Source organism: Apis laboriosa, unplaced genomic scaffold (assembly GCF_014066325.1).
Source record: "Apis laboriosa isolate Shangri-la unplaced genomic scaffold, ASM1406632v1 scaffold29_cov151, whole genome shotgun sequence".
In the NCBI taxonomy this organism is placed as follows: Eukaryota; Metazoa; Arthropoda; class Insecta; order Hymenoptera; family Apidae; genus Apis; species Apis laboriosa.
The window spans coordinates 145,410-161,992 of NW_025222728.1; the positions used below are offsets into that span (position 1 = coordinate 145,410).

The window sequence follows — 16,583 nt, forward strand, 5'->3', positions numbered from 1 at the left end:
ATTTTTATGCAAATACGATTCATGTTATATTATTACGATCATATATATACGAAATATTATACGAATATCGTATCTACAATATGAAATGTCAATATAAATCGCGACATAAGAAATAATAATATCGGTTGTCATTCATAATCAAAATATTGATTTAACGTAGTCGATTTCAGAACACGGAACGAAACAGACGTGTTGCTCGCTGTTCCTCGTAAGAATATTATATTATTTAATAAATTAATTAGTTTTACGTAAAATAATTATAAATTAATTAATTATTGTGACTATTGCGTAAATAAAAACACGTTATCAAAGAACTAGTGCAAGCCGGATACAATAATATGTTTTATATATTTTTTCATAAATAATATACATAAATGTTATATATTTTTTATTTGATATTAATTTCATTTGTATAATAATTATAAATATTATAAATAAATGTAATTATATTCCGAATAAAACTTTTGATCGCGAAAAAATTTTGAATATTAAATTATATAAGAATATTTAATATAATATTGAATCAATATGTTACGTGAACGTTTTATAGAACATTTTTTTTGGATAAATAATAACAATTTATCTAAAAACACGAAAAAACTTTTATAATATTACAATTATATATAGGTATCGTAATAAAATTATTGATACTTTGCAAATATTATATAATTTCATATATATTTTGAATATTATAACATATTTTTTTCATATTAAGTAATAATCCGATTATGTTTTAACTGCATAAAAATCCGTAGTCTATTAATAAATATCATATATGTAAAATACAACGTAATATACTTAAGATTATAGATTGATGAATTATATTTAGATATTTTGTTGAAATATTTAAACACTTTAGATTAGAAACACGATGTACACTATTATTTAACATAATGTCGTTGTTATTCACTAGATCCGTCAATATTCATTTGCATTCATTATTACATCTTTATTCGCGTGAAATAAGTAAAGATATTGATACTGCTTTCTGAGCAATGACATTTAATTTCATCTATCGTATCTATATATATATATATATGTATATATACTATAATAAAACGTAATACTTCAACGAAACACTTTTAACGGTTATAATTTGATCTCACGAATCGTGACAAAACAATATTTCCGAATTCCAACGAATATTTCCGAACTGTGACGAAACGACATTTCCGAATATTACCGAGTATTTCCGAATTGCGACGAAACGACACTTCCGAATATTAACGAATATTTCCGAACACCAACGAATATTTCGTTGATCGAATGTCAAACGGGTAAAACTTCTCGACGAATAAAGGTGTTACGTTCGCTTACATATCGTTCACATTTTTCTCGATAAAAAACGATATTTTGCATGCTCGCCGCATGATTCATCGGCTGATAAATATTTATTTCATGCGAATCGCTTAACCGCAGTGATTCAAGAGAGCCAAGCCTACAACGTGTTTCCACGCGTACCGTGTGCGGAGTAATTACGAAGATCGGTCACGGATGCACCGTAACGAATCCGTTAGATTTTTTTGAAATGCGACTCGACGCGTTCCGACTAAATTTCTTCGGGTTTCTCTGTTTTAAATAAGAAAAAATTGTAAAGGAAAGTTGATCGGTTTCGGTCTGAAAAAGATAACTCGAGTAAAAAAAAAATCAGTGATGGAATTTCTATGGCACGAGACGATGCGAAGACTGTTGCGGTTGAACGTGTACCGACCAATGCTCCGCGAACTCGTATAATCGAAGCAATCCTTTAACGCACCTGGTGCAGGTGCAATGCATGGCTGTGCAACTATGCACCCGTGTGCCTGATTGGCTTCCTTGAAATTCGAACGAAAATCGGGCAGGACGCGCATCTGTTTCGTTCCATTCGAAAAGAACAAGTTTCTTTTAAATACCGTGTTTTTGGAATACGATGTTTGTTCTCAGTAAATCTCTTTCATTACGTCCGATTATAACAATTATAAGAATAAGTAGAAATTACACTCTCATGCATGAGTGTTAATCTGACAACTGTTAATTTTAAACGTAAGTTTTTTAATTTATAAATGATTAGCATTAATTTAGCATATCTTGAATTATATGGATAAGTAATAATTTATAAAAAGTTAAGTGATTTATTAATATATACATTAGGTGTATAAATTAATTTGTGATTAATTAATTATAATTCCATTTTAAATTCAATTTTTATACTGTATGATTTTGAAATCTAAAGCAGAATTCGAAACAAAACAAAAAACGATATCTAAGTTGATATTATTAATGACATAACCTCAAAAAACAATATTAATATAATATTGTCCGATAAATGGTATGTCAAATATTGCGAGTGATATTATTGCATGATAACACATATTGTAAGAATAATAAAGATCATATCGCTTATTTGCTATAATATTGATATAACTTAAAAATTTCAAGTTTTAATTTTTTTTTTTTTTTTTTTAATTTTTATTCATTTTAGTTCATATAAATATTAGTTCATATAGTTCATATAAAAATTAGTTCATATAAAAATGACAGATGAAGAATTTTTTTATATATTTGTTGATAGAATTTTTTAAATGAGCTTTCAAATTTGCTTTAAACAATTGAGCCACCAATTTGAAATTTTAATGTGATATTCTTGTGCATTCTTATAAGGAATTAGAAACATTCAGACTCATTTTCTCTAAAATCGCGATTTTCACGATTATTATTATTATTATAGCAAATAAACGATTCGTTTCCGTGAATTGGAAAATTCTCCATAACCTATTCGTCAGATTTAAATTACACATCGTTAGATTAAATCTGTTCTGTTTACTTCAATATTACCATAGCCAAATTCGAAATTTAAAACATTCGAATTTTTTTTTTTCGACAGAGAATAACATAACCCAAAAATAATAGTTTATAACGTATACGAATAGAGATTATTTTCAAAATTAAATCGTATATTGTTTCCTATAAACAAACATCGAATTTTAAAATTATTATAAAAAAGGAAAAATAAATTATAAAAAAGGATCACAAATTAATTTATATATCTCTCATCTAGGGGACGAAATTTATTCTTTTTCATTATTTTCCAAGGATTTATTTTGCTTGCACGCAATTTACGCTTCAGTTTCTTCCTTCATTGTGCGCAAATTTATACATATAATTACTTGCATAACGATCGGTGTTAACGATAAGGAGGGCCTTTGATTACGCGTCTACCGACAAATTTAAATCGGCGCAAAAGCCTGCAAAGCAAAACGATTGTTTTTTTTTTTTTTTTTTTTTTTTTTTTTTTTTTTTTTTTTTTTTTTTTTTTTTTTATAGCAATATAACCGAGACTGTTACGATCATTCCTAAAAGGAAATCTCCGTCCCTTTCTTGCATCGTGGCGAGTTTCCACCGATTTACCCTCGCTTAATACGTTGGTTCCGTATTTTCCAACCGATTACCCGGATAATTACAGAGCGCTTCCACGCTTTTCTCAGCGAGTCGTATAATATTCGAAACGGTTACCACTGTCGTTGTCGCGATTCCACTGTCGTACCAACTATGAGAAAGAACTTGTGACCACAATTCGCGAGAATTATAGTGATTGCAAAGTTAAGAGACACCGCGATTACCGCGTGCTTCGAATTACTGAGGAGAATGGGAAAGGGGGAATGTTCGTCCTTTTAAAAATGCGAATCTACGAAATTATTCCCATATTGGTTTTAATCGAAAGAATGCAATAGAATTTCGAGTATCAGAGAATCCTTATTAATGGAACGATCGATTATAAAGAAACATTGTTTAATTGGAAGATAAACGAGGGGGATTATGTTTTTTATTTTGATTTATATATATGCTCTTTTTTTTTTCCTCCTTTTTTTTATCGTTAGTTATCGCTTAAGAGACGATATTTTTGAATTGTTGTTAAAGGCTTAGGAATTAAGTATAAGTCGTATAAAAAAATCTCTTTATTAATTCATAAACTTTCAGTTGATAAATCAATCGAATAATTTAGCACTGTTACTTGATTGATTTGTTACTTGAAAGTTTGAACAATCTTATGGATATGAAATTATAAATAGATTATAATATTGAAACTGTAACTAAATTAATTTACAACTATCTTTGATATAAGTTAAAAAAGACTGGAATTAATCAATATCGATATCTATAATATTTTTCTCAATATTCTCAATGATATTTCACGATAAGAAAACAGAATTAATTCGAATATACGGATGTTTTGAATAATCGAGATAAACTACTGTATTTCCTTTCCTTTCAAAATTCTAGTACGGAGATCTTGCTCAAAATTAGATAAAATTTCTCGATAAGTTATTTCAATAATTTATTATTCAAAGCATCGAATAAATTGGTATATCGTTATATGAAGAGTTATAAACGTTACTCGAAGCATTTTAAACAAAATGATCAGATAATTAAAGATAATTTTATTCGAAATTCAGCAGGTCAGTGGCCAACTCTGATCCCATGCTGACCAACGAAATGGTGGCGGCGATCGCACGGTGCCCTCGCGCGAGAGATAACTTCCCCCCTTGGACGAACTATTAATAAGAGAGGCCGTTCAATTGGGTTTTAACAGCCGAAGCAATTTTGTACGATCTAATAGAGGATCGTTAAAGGTCTGCGTAGACACCTACTTAACCGGCCGTTTACCGATGCCGGTGCACGCGAAGGAATTTATTGTCCCTTGCTCGCAATACCAACTTATTATACAGCGGTCCAATTTGCGATAAAATATTTACCGTGCCGGCTGATAAATGCCGGCAACCATGGTAACGTAAGCGATGCGATAATGATATTTTAAATGTGGATAGTACGCGCTTCGATTAAACGATTTTTACAAAAATTAGCATCTTTTGATACACGTATAAAACTCGCTATTTGATCGTTTCCCTGGATCGTTTCCCTAAATTCGAGCATCGATATAAGTATCTCGAAAAGAAAAAAAAAAAAAAAGAAAGAAAGAAACTTCTGAATAAAGACAGAAATAAAAAAAATTGAATTCTCGTGTACGAATCTAATGGTACATTGTAGAAAAATAATTATACAATGTCTGATAAAAATGACATTATTCTTTTTTTCTTAGAAATATCTATCTATATATTCTCATTTCGTTTTTTTTTTTTAAACGAAATTATATACAAGTGATAATCAAATATCATTCTTCAAAAATTGAAATAAATAATATAATTATGAAATATTTCTAATAAATTTTTGGACTTTTTGTTTCAGGTTTTACACAACAAGGGATTATCGTCGAATCCATAACTACTCGTTCTCCCCGCGACGATTCGAGGATAATGGTTATTGCGCAACGGTGAGGAAGAAAAAGAGGAGGATATTTTCACGACGGTGGAAAGGAGCCGATCTCGAGGGAGGTTGATGCGTCTGCCCCGCTGGGATAATTAATATAAGCCTCTTCCTCCCCGAGGTATCGCTTATTTATCGCGAGGTTTGAAGCCAGAGCTAGCGTGTAATACCAGGCAGTGAAATATAGTGGCCATAATGTCGAGTATTTTATACCCGCGACCGAGTCTGGCCAACTTGTAACCTTTGAACACGGCGATCCCAAGGCGATCGCTTGCAATGATGCTTATTAAATCGAATATCCTAGCAAAGGATAACCGTTTTCGTTGTAGCAAAAACCGCGTTTTACCACACGAGATTAAAACGAATTTCGTATCCTTATGGGCTTATGCCCCCCTCCCCCACACTGTGTAACTCACTCTTTCGAAATCGTTTTTTTCGTGGCGATCTTAATTCTTCCCGCGAGATTTTATCCCTGCATTCTCGAGATTCGACACATCGCGCGTCCAACACGTTAATTTTTTTATCGATACGCGTCCAAAATTATTGTATTATCGAAGGATTAAAGGGATTTAAAGGAGAAAAAAGTATTCGATTCGAAATATTTGAAAGATCGATCGATCATTGAGACAATTAGAGAGGAAAAAGAGAGGAAAGCGAGATAAGTGTCCGCCCTTCCCCCGGAACGCGAGAACTGGTGCCGCTTGTCCTCCACCGATGGACCGATGGAAATTTCACTGGAGGATACTCGCGGAGATACTCGATATACTCGTCGTGTCGAGGTGATCCTTCCGTACACAGACAGCCGGGGAGATCGAAGAAACTCAACGTCAACGACCGTTTCTCCTCCTCGCCGAAGCCACGCACGATCTTGATCGAGCTCGAGAGACGTCGAGCTTAGAAGTGGCTTCTGATCGGCTTCGATCGCGTGTCGATAATGAATGCGGGATACCGTTATACATATATACTCGACGTTTTTCAACGTCCCACGGTCGTTTAACAAAGAAAAAAAAAAAAAAAAAAAAAAAAAAAATTTTTCCATTCCCATCGAATAGTCCATTGTACTAGAGAGAGAATCTCGAAGAGAAATTCTTATCGAAATTCCACGATATTTTACGATCTTGATTTTTTTTTTTTTTTTTTCCCCCTCATATTTCATCCTTTGCTCTCCCTTGGCGTTACGGAACGGTACGACGAGCAATACGGAGTTTTATCGCGTAACGTTCGCCACGGATAAAACCGTTGCTCGGTTTGCTCGGATCTCCTCACCTTCCGGTTGGTCGTGATTCAACCACGAGGGAAAAGATGGCGGTGGAACGGTGGAGGGGAGGGTATATACAGGGAAGGCGATCGACCTACGCAATTTCATCCTCGGAGGAGAAGTGCATCCTTTGTCGTAAAAGAGACGAGATAGTGGGCAGGCCGAGATAACGGCCGCGATAACTAGATAAGAGGCCGGCCAAGTATGTAAATGTTGGCCCCAATAACGGTACGGATTTCCCACACGATTCTGGCATTCCATTGGATCGGGCAACGCTTGCTTCCTGCTTCTCGCCGCCTGTGAATCGTAACCGCGGCTGCATATGGAAATCGATGAGGATCGTACGTACTCGGGATTCATTCGGCGAGGGAATGGTTGAAATCCCGTGGAATCCCATGAGTCTCTCGAGGCGTTATCCTTTAATTAAGGCGAAGCGAATAGAATCGCATTTTGGAGTGGATGAATTCTCAGTTATTTTTCGGTAATGGATAGAAAGATATTTTTTGAGAATAGAATTCGACTATTTCAAGAGGGATATTAGAATTATTCTTCTAGAGATATAGATACTGCGTTGATAAATAACTGGTACGGGGAAAATATTCAAAAAGAGTTCTACTTTTGAATTATATTCTGGTAACAGTGGTGGTAGCTTGGCCGCGATAAATAGTTAAATAGTGTAGGTACGTAAAACACGATATATCCGGAAGTGCCGGGTCTTCCTCCTTACCACCTGTAGCGACAGAAATATCTATTCCACTCGATCGGTTAAAATTATATCGTCGTATGATTTTCACTTTCTATTTTGCCTCGCGTATATTATTATTATACGCAACAACTTTTTCAAGTCTTGATTTTATTAAAAAAAAAAAAAAAAAGAAAAGAAAAGAAAAATATACATAAAAAGAAAACAAGTAAAACGATATTTGCAAGAAATTCCGATCTCGAGTCAATAAAAATTCATTACTATCTTATCAAAGAATGCTCGATTCGAGTGGTATACCTGGCTGGTTGATAAGTGCTCTTTCGATCCTATTCACTCGTTTCTCAAATGGAAAATTATACGCGTAACAAATTAGCAACACATTCTAAATATATATATATATATATATATATATATATATATAGGCAATATAATTTATCTTCTCGCTCATAATCATATATTTTTCTCAACGATTATCGTTGCACGAGTGTTTCTTCGTGGATAAATTATCAATTTAAAAAACAAGAGAGAGAGAGAGAGAGAGAAAAAGAGAGGATAAAATGATAATTAAAGTTATTAAGCATGGATTATTAAGCAAGTTTTTCTCTACGCGTCGCGGAGAAAAAGCTAATGAGATCGATATGAAATGATAATTTAGACGAGAGAGTTATTGAAACAAGATATACGCGTAGCGCGTCTGTCATCGTATCGAGATCGTATATGGATTTTCGAATCGAAGAAACGTGCGTATATGTGAAATATTTCTTCGTTAGAAACAGCTACAATAATATTTAAGAGTTATGCGTTACAGCGGTATAATATAAACGCAGAAGAATGCAGAGGCGGCTCGTTACTCTCTCGGTAATGGCAATTTTATTTTCGTTCGCGTTAAGTCGGGACACGTCATTTGCTTTGACTGACACCTAATCGCGGCCAAAAGTTCATTACCATATTCATAGAATTTCATTATTATTATTCGTGTGCGTCGTTCTCTTCTGGTTTCTCGTTACCTTCTTTCGTTCAATTCGTTTCCACGAATAATCGTATTGTTGGAAACGCGCGAAAGTATATAAACATTCTTTTTTTTTTATCGATACAAATTTTGAATATGCAATTTTTTTTTTTTTCCTTTTTTATTTATTCATTTATTTTACTCTCAATCGAACTGTTGTCATAATATATTTGTAGCGCGACGAGTTTAAGTATTCTTTGAAACAATGACGAAACGATTCTTTTTTCTTTTTTTTTCCTTTTTTTTTTTTTTTTTTTTTTTTACAGAAATATCACCTTGGACGAAATGAAATCATAAAACAGTAAAGTTTTAACGCGTTTTTTTAAATACTACAACTTTGTAATAGTGCGCAATTTTAAATTACAAGATACACGGAATTTAGTCGCTTCTTTGGTTGTAAAAAAAAAAAAAAAAAAAAAAAATTCTTAGGAAGAATCTTCAAAATATGGAAACTTCGAAGAGATTCGTTTCGTTCTTCGTTTCGAAGAGATTTTTCATTCCATCGAAATCACAATTTCGTGTTCGACGAATATTTCATATTTTCAATTTTCTAAATATATATCACGCTGAAAATACCGTGCATTTTGCATTATTCCCCGATCCGCGGGAATAATTAATAGAATGATCGGTGAAGAGAGGAGAGAGGGGAAAAATTTGAAGCAAAGGTATAGACGGTCGGCGAATATGCGCAGGCATCGTCGGTATTTCGACGCGACTCTACGGTGTCCGGTCGTAAACGAAAGTGAAAATAAATTGGTCGGACGGTTCCACCGCAAAATGCAATTTACTCCATTCATGGAGCCGGGTCCCTCGCGCGCGTGTGTATACATACGTATGTGTATATATATATATATATATATATATGCATGCATGTATGCATGTGCGCGTGCGCGCATCGAAACGGGAGATCTCGGGGCCTCGACCACGGCAGACACCTAAATTATGTTTCACGGCCGATTCTCAATTCACTTTCTTTCTCGCCTCTTACTCGCGTCTCTTTCCTCGAAACGGTTCGAGGAATGCACGCGCCTCCGGTGCACCGATCCGACATCGGTATCATTTTTTTTTCCCCCCTCTCTCTCCCCATTCCCTCGATCCACCTTTGTCATTTCTGTCAACTGACGTTCAACTGAGCAAAAACAAAAAAAAAAGCTAAAGAAAAAAAAAAAAGTCTCCCTCCCTTTTATCCCGGCGTGACGTGACGTGTTGCGTGTCGACTCGTCTTCGTCGATTTCGTTGTCTTCGTCGTCCTTACGCGTGAGCGGAGCCTCTGACTCTGAGTTTTAAACTTTTTTACCCTTGGATCGCGAATAAATTAGCCGCGTGGCATCTATGGTATTATTATGTTATTACCGCGGCTACTCGCCGCGATGTTCTTCTCTCCTCTCCGTCTGTCTATCTCTCTGTCTCTTTCTCTCTCTGTCGTCTATTAATTTATCGTATTCTTTTACGGCGCGTAACGCTCAAGGGTCGGCCACTATAAACGGATGCTTAATAGCATCCTCGGATATACCTAGCGGATAATGATTACGAGTCAAACATTTCTACGTTTACTTTGGGACCCCGGCCTCCCATTACACCCATGAATATTACTCTTCATAAAGTCGGGTGTCACGCGCCGTACGAACCGTATTTACGATCCCCTCCTGCCCCTCCACTCGCTTGCGCACACGACGAGTGATACGCCGGTCGAAGTTACTTATTAAGTCCTCTTCTATTAACTTCCTTTTCCTTAATGTTGGCTCCACTGATTCGAGTCAGTGACAACGGTCGCTCGAAGCTCCTTGCTTTCGGACACGAAAAACGGATCGGATTTCGAAGTCTTTGGACAACAGATTGTGCACGGAATAGTTTCTCGCTCGGAATCGTCCAGTTGCGCGTGTGGACGAGGCATAAGCTTCTCGAAAGTGAGAATCGTTCGGGAATCGCCGTCTTCCTCGTTTCCATCTTCCTCTTCCTTCGACGACGAGTCTTCCCCCTCCTCCTTCTTGAATATTAAAAGTATGGAACGGATCGAAAGGCACGTGTGTCGCGTGGGAGATACACGTGGTATGAAAAGTCCACCCACCAGGAGGAGTTGAAACCGCATTCCAGGTGACGTCTGGCGCCAAAAGTGGTTCCCAACTGCGCGCCACAAGGAACGTTGCGAATGATTGGCAACATGGACGAACTTTCTAACCGAGAAGGGAACCCTCGCCCGGCGAAGGTTAACGAGTATAACAGTATATCGCGTGAGTGTATGTGTATCAATTATCGCTTAAGATTTCGGACGGATATATATATATATAAAAGGAAAAAACGGCGCGAATAATTTTTGCTCGTTCGCGCTTATTCCTCGTACACGAGAAAGTAAACGTGATTCGTGATGTGGAAAGTTGGAATTATTTCGTTGTTATTATTGGATATATATTTGTCGTTAATTGTTGCGATTGTAAAATTTATACGACGATGATACGATGATCGATGAAACATGTATCGACCTCTATGACCTATTCACGCTTTCATTTTGTTGCGAAAATAGAACTTGTCGATAGGAGTGTCTTCAATCTATACGCATTATGAGCTCGTATATATATATATATATATGAGCAATTTTCCTGCCTATTATCGCACAAGTGCGCACGTATACAGGCGATAACAGCTATAATGATCATTTCGAATACTATCATACTGTACAAAACAATTAGTCTGGATTGCTTTCGTATATTGTCAACAATATAGGGAGGGTTCAGAAGCCAATCAGCGTAAATCATATTTTTTAAAAGCGGCTTGATAGTTGTTTAAAAAAATATCTCTCTTTATCGTTTAAAGATTTTTTTTGAATTGTGCAATTATACTCGTGCATTTGGATTCTTATTTCTTATTTTTTCTTTTTTTATCTTTCGATAAAAATCGATAAGCATCGAAATGTTCTTTCTCGCAATGCCAATTCAAAAAACAAAAGATTCTTCCACGAGTTCACGAGTAATCGGAGATCGTAATTTTTTTTTTTTTTTTTTTTTTGCGAAATAAGAAATAAGCTGAACGCACGAATATGCACGATTGTATACATTTGCCAGCACGCGAGAAATTGTGCGTATATAATAACGTTATCCCCTTAAATTCCAAGATACTAAACTCCGGTTTATGAATCTCGGATAGAAATCCGCTGTCTGGATATGATAAAAATATTAAATGTCTCTCCTCAAAGCGGGATTGAGTTATCAAAAAGTTATCCTCTTTCGCCCGATTTGCATGAAAGTAGAGCGAGGAAAGGAATGAAGAAGGAAAGGGAAAGTAACGAAAAAAAAAAAAAAAAAAAAAAGAAAGAAGACGAGTATAATTAAGAATAGGAGAAAACAAGAGAACGAGAGAAGAAAAAGAAAGAGAGATCAAATGGATGAAAAACACACGCGAGTCCCTTTTCCATCGCGGCCATGTTGACGCGGCGACGTAAGGCGAACGATGCCCCCCTTCCCCTCCCCCTCCTCTCCCCTTAACTCTCGAGCATTCTGATAAATAAAACATAGTCACGAATGAAGCCACTACCGATTGAATTTTATTCTATCGGTTAGCTCGGGTTAACTTCTCGAATGCACGCGGATGTGGCGGATGAATTCTTATTTGGAGGACGTGCTTTAGACAAAGGAAACGTAAGTAAACGTGGAAACGTTCGTGCGTTCATTGTTCATATAGTTCCAAGGACGATCTCTTTCCCCGCGAGATATCCTCTCTTTTCTCTTCCTCGCCAAACGTGAAGAGGAGAATCCTTTGAAAAATGAAAAAATGAAAAACGTACGAATGTTTCTTCGAACGTACGTTTTCTTATTTATTTCGAAATTTCATTGGCGAAAATGAGTAGCTCGAAAAGATATATTTCCCAATCTCTATCGACGGTTAATTTCTCTCAACGTTTCCCAAGGATTCGACGGAGGATCGGTCGGAATAATGATAATTTATCTTCTCGGAAACGACGTGGAAACGACGAGGTCGAGTGGGGAGGGAGGGGGGGCGTGGAAGGGGGAAAGTAGGTGGGCGACCTTTCAACGCCCCCGTAGGACGTTTTTCTTCTCTTCCTTCCTTTTCCTTTTCTTTTTTTTACGGAATAAGAAGAAGTGATAATAATAATGAGAAATGTGACGAGCGGATGTGACAATGGCGCCCCCTCCCGCCCCTGGATAATGACAATGTTTCAGGCTGAACGCGAAAGAATGCCGGTTAGAAGAAGAAGAAGAAGAAGAAGAAGGTCGTTGGCCTTCGTACGACATTCGTGCATTCGTTCGTGTAATTGTTATGCACCAGACATCGGGTGAGGCCGTGTTGAACCGTGTTGAAAAACGCGATACCCAAAGAAAGATTCCGTGAAAGAAGAATTATCATTCATCCTGGAGGGGGGAGGAGGAAGAGGAGGCTTTTCCTCTGAACCACAGGTGCCCGATATATATATATATATATATATAGTCGAGAATTTTTCGATTTCTCGATTTAATCACACGAGCTCGCGCGCGTGTTTCGAAAAACATCGGGGCAAGTTTTTTCACCGGGCGCAATCGCGATGCAAGACACGGCCAATGCTGTAATTTGACGTAAATGGCATGCGCCATATCTTTTGAATACATATATATATCTCGTGGTTCTTCGCCATAATTAAAACCGCTTAAATTGGTTTTAACGGATTGATTTACTGCCTTTACGTCTTACGACGTGCTTTTGAATCTCGTTGCCTTGTGGTAGTGTCGCTTCGATACCATTCCGTTTCCCCGTTGGGAACGTCATTCTCCGCGTTACGTAATAAAACAGCAGATGAAACGAGGGAAGCCGGTAGTTGAAACGATTGTTGACGACAATTCGAATAGGAATAAACAATATTCAACAAGAGATTTAAAAATTCTCACTTTCGATTTCCAGCAACGGGAACGGTTTAGGTATATTATTCCACCTTCCAACGAAATATAGAGTTACCAAGGTACTCTTACTTTCGCCTCTAGACGTCGAACCTTCGCGGACTGACACCCGATTACGTAAAGGTTTGCGCGCGTAAAGAGAGCTCACCTAAGCTCTGGGGAGATCGGTAACAGATAGGTCGTCGGAACGAGACGTTTTTTTCCTTACGAGACGTCGTTCGAGCACGGTCCATAAATTTCCCTCCCCATTTTTTTCCCTACTCTACACCACTTTCATTTCAGATCGGTATTCGGTGTTCCGGTGTTGCGCACGCGCCGTAGAAGAGTAGTTGGAAAACGATCTCGTAACGAACCGTTGGAGGAATTTAAATCTGTTGTGCTCGGTCAACAGGAGCCACGACGAAATTAACTTTGCACGTAACATTGAAATTGGCTATGCTCTTGTTGTTGTTACCTATTATTGCGTTGCCTGAAAATCTGCGATCTCTATGCTGCAATAGTAAATTCGTGGGACGGGATTTGGTGAAAGGTTTTGCATAAAAGATATTTCTAAGATATTTGTTGCTGAATGAAATGATCGAATCTTTTCTAATATCTCTTTTTTAAAGACTTTTCTGGTATTTGTTGAAATTTTTTATCGAATCTTCAATTGACTCTTTATATTCAATTTGAATTTTTATAATTGTTAATTTTACATTTGTATAAAATACGATTTAAACGTGTATTAGGTTTTCCCAAAAGTTCTTTTCACGAGCAAAGAAGTATATTATGATCTGGTTTATTTTTCATTTATTAAGACGTAAATTCTCATTGAGTATCCAAAATTAATCATAGAGAGTTAACGAATTGCAAATTGATTGTCATCTTGAAAAATAATAATAAAACTCTGATCAAAACGCTTTACACGTAAAGTGTTACACGCAAAATTTTATGAAAAATCGTTAAAAAATATTATCGATAACACATAAATATAATCCAGATCCTATTCCACAAAAATCGAAACGAAAGTTTTGCAAAAATAGAAGAGAACTTTCAAACTTAATGGAAAATTGTTTTGAATGGAATTAGAAGAGAAACGAACGTAATCAACTCTCGAATAAATTCTGATCATTCAGCGATCGGTTCGGTCACTGCGGTTGGTAAGCGAGAGGCCATCGTACGAGGTGGAAAACTTCTTTGACGTTTTTCTTGGCACAGCGCTCTTATTATGCTTCATTACTTTGCGAGTTTTGCGATCTATCTTCGTCCAATATTGCGTAATATTATTACCGATATTTCTTTCTTTTCAATTTACATGATTATCCAATGGGAACTGTGGCTGTGAAAGTAAAGCGTAAGCGATCCGGACCTTTTTAGAAAGCCGACACAGCCGATTGTTCCTGAGAGTAGTAAATATATCGATGCACAGCCAAAAATTGCGCAGCTACCTATTGTTAGGCGGAAACAAAGCGTAGGTAACTTCTGTCTGCCTGTGCGAGTCGCCTTCCGTTCGCTAGCGATGGGATCGAGTTTGTCACGGGTTCGAACAAAACAAAAAGATCGAAGAATCCCTTTATGGATATATATCACAAAGGAGACATTTTTATGCATCGTATAAAAAAATATATATCGAAGATTAAGATAACAATTTTACTCATGCAATACGAATTCTATGAGATTCTGATATTTCTGATATTTCACAAATATCAACGTAAACTATTACTTCTCACTATAAATATTCTCATGAAATATATATTTTTCCCGGCTTTTATTTCGGCATTGTTACTTACAAAAATTTAAAGTTTGTTCTTTAAATAAATCTTTAAATTTCAATTTTATTAGAATCTATTAATCGAATTACATTTATAAACTTATTCTCAAACAAATAACTCTTCTGCATCAAACTTGACTTGTTTTTTTTTTTTGTTTGTTTGTTTACAGTTTATCGATCCCATCACTACCGTCCACTGTTACGCGAAAGGATTCTGCGCCCGAGTCGGTGCACGAGGCGGGCAGCATTGTGACGACCCAGTAGTAGGAAAACACGCGGAACAACTCGCATTCTTTCGTAGCTAGACGGGATCGCGCGTCGCAATAAGGCGGACGGTGAGAGGGAAAGAAAAAGGGGGACGTTTGGTATAGTTGCACAGTCGAACGTTGCACCCGATGCAAAGAGTTGTTGCTTGCACGTTACAAATCGCACGCGAACGTTACCAATCGGCTTTGAACGAGCCGTGGCAAATCGGAACGACCTCCGATAAATCCGGCTTGGATCGCCATCGAAACAATCGTTGCGAACACTTTATTCCTCGAACAAAAGATCGGCAAAAGTTCATTTCGCGACAATGGTTTCGCGATGCATCAACGATAAGAAAAATTGAATAACCTAAATCTAAGTAGAGGATCGGAATCGAGACACTCTTTTTTTTTTTTTCCACGAGATTTCGTTCTTGGAGAATTTAATCGTCGTTAATTAAAGGTATACGTATAACTTTATTGGCCTCGTTTTTTAATACGTTTTTCTTTTTTTCTTTTTGCAGATATCGGCAAAGAGGGATCGAAGGAGCGAATTCGTTGTTTTTCGTTTCTGAAAGATTCTAAAATTCGATAGGGAAATCGTTTGCTCATAGCGTTTTTTTATTTGACTCGGGCGATTTAAAATTATTGAAATTCAGAAATGATGTTTACAACTTTGATTGATATTGACACAAGGGTTAAACGATTAGAATTTCCACGTATCGATTTGCACTATTATCTATACTAAACTATGCAGACTATTATTTATGTAATAATGCATACTCGGTATTTAACCTCGTTCGACGCAGATGAACCGTGTTGCGACATATGCTTTATGTTTGACGATCGAAGCGATTCAAAGAATAGTGGCCAATATGGCCACATGGTGTATGCTGGTTTATCTCGGTATCGGCCAATTAATTCGCATGAATCGGATCACGGGTAAAAGATGTTGATCGTTCTCGATCCAAGTCTCGCAGTCTAGTTCGTTAATTGATCTTTAAACAACACGTAACGTTGCAACGATCCATCCATCGAAAAATAATTGACACGCATGACACATCTTTCGAATATTCTCGTCCCGCGAGATAAAGATTAGAACTAACTAACTCTCGACCAATGAACACGAGAGAGATGAATATATATCGAATTAAAATTTAAATACATCCAGACATTTTTGATATCGTTTTTTAAAAATTATTTTCTTCGTTAGAAACTTGGACTCAAACTTATCGTTATCAACGATAAAATAAAATATAAATATGTTGTTATCGTGATTTGTTATTTATAACGTGATCTATCTATTTAATCATTACAGTGGCGGATTAATTTTCAATCTACTGTGAATTGAAAATTATAAATATTAACAATAATGCTTCTATTCTTTTTCTAATCATTTAGAAATGTAAAATAAAATTTTACGATGCCTCATTT

The 16,583-nt window shown here is 36.2% G+C and overlaps 1 long non-coding RNA gene across 1 annotated transcript; it reads left to right on the forward strand.

The window, feature by feature from the left end:
- The first annotated feature begins 1,316 nt into the window (after positions 1–1,316).
- On the forward strand, positions 1,317–16,364 carry LOC122714300. The gene is made up of 3 exons (XR_006346622.1): positions 1,317–2,022; positions 5,224–5,422; positions 15,075–16,364. It is a non-coding gene; the product is annotated as an uncharacterized LOC122714300 (long non-coding RNA).
- Positions 16,365–16,583: the final 219 nt, after the last annotated feature.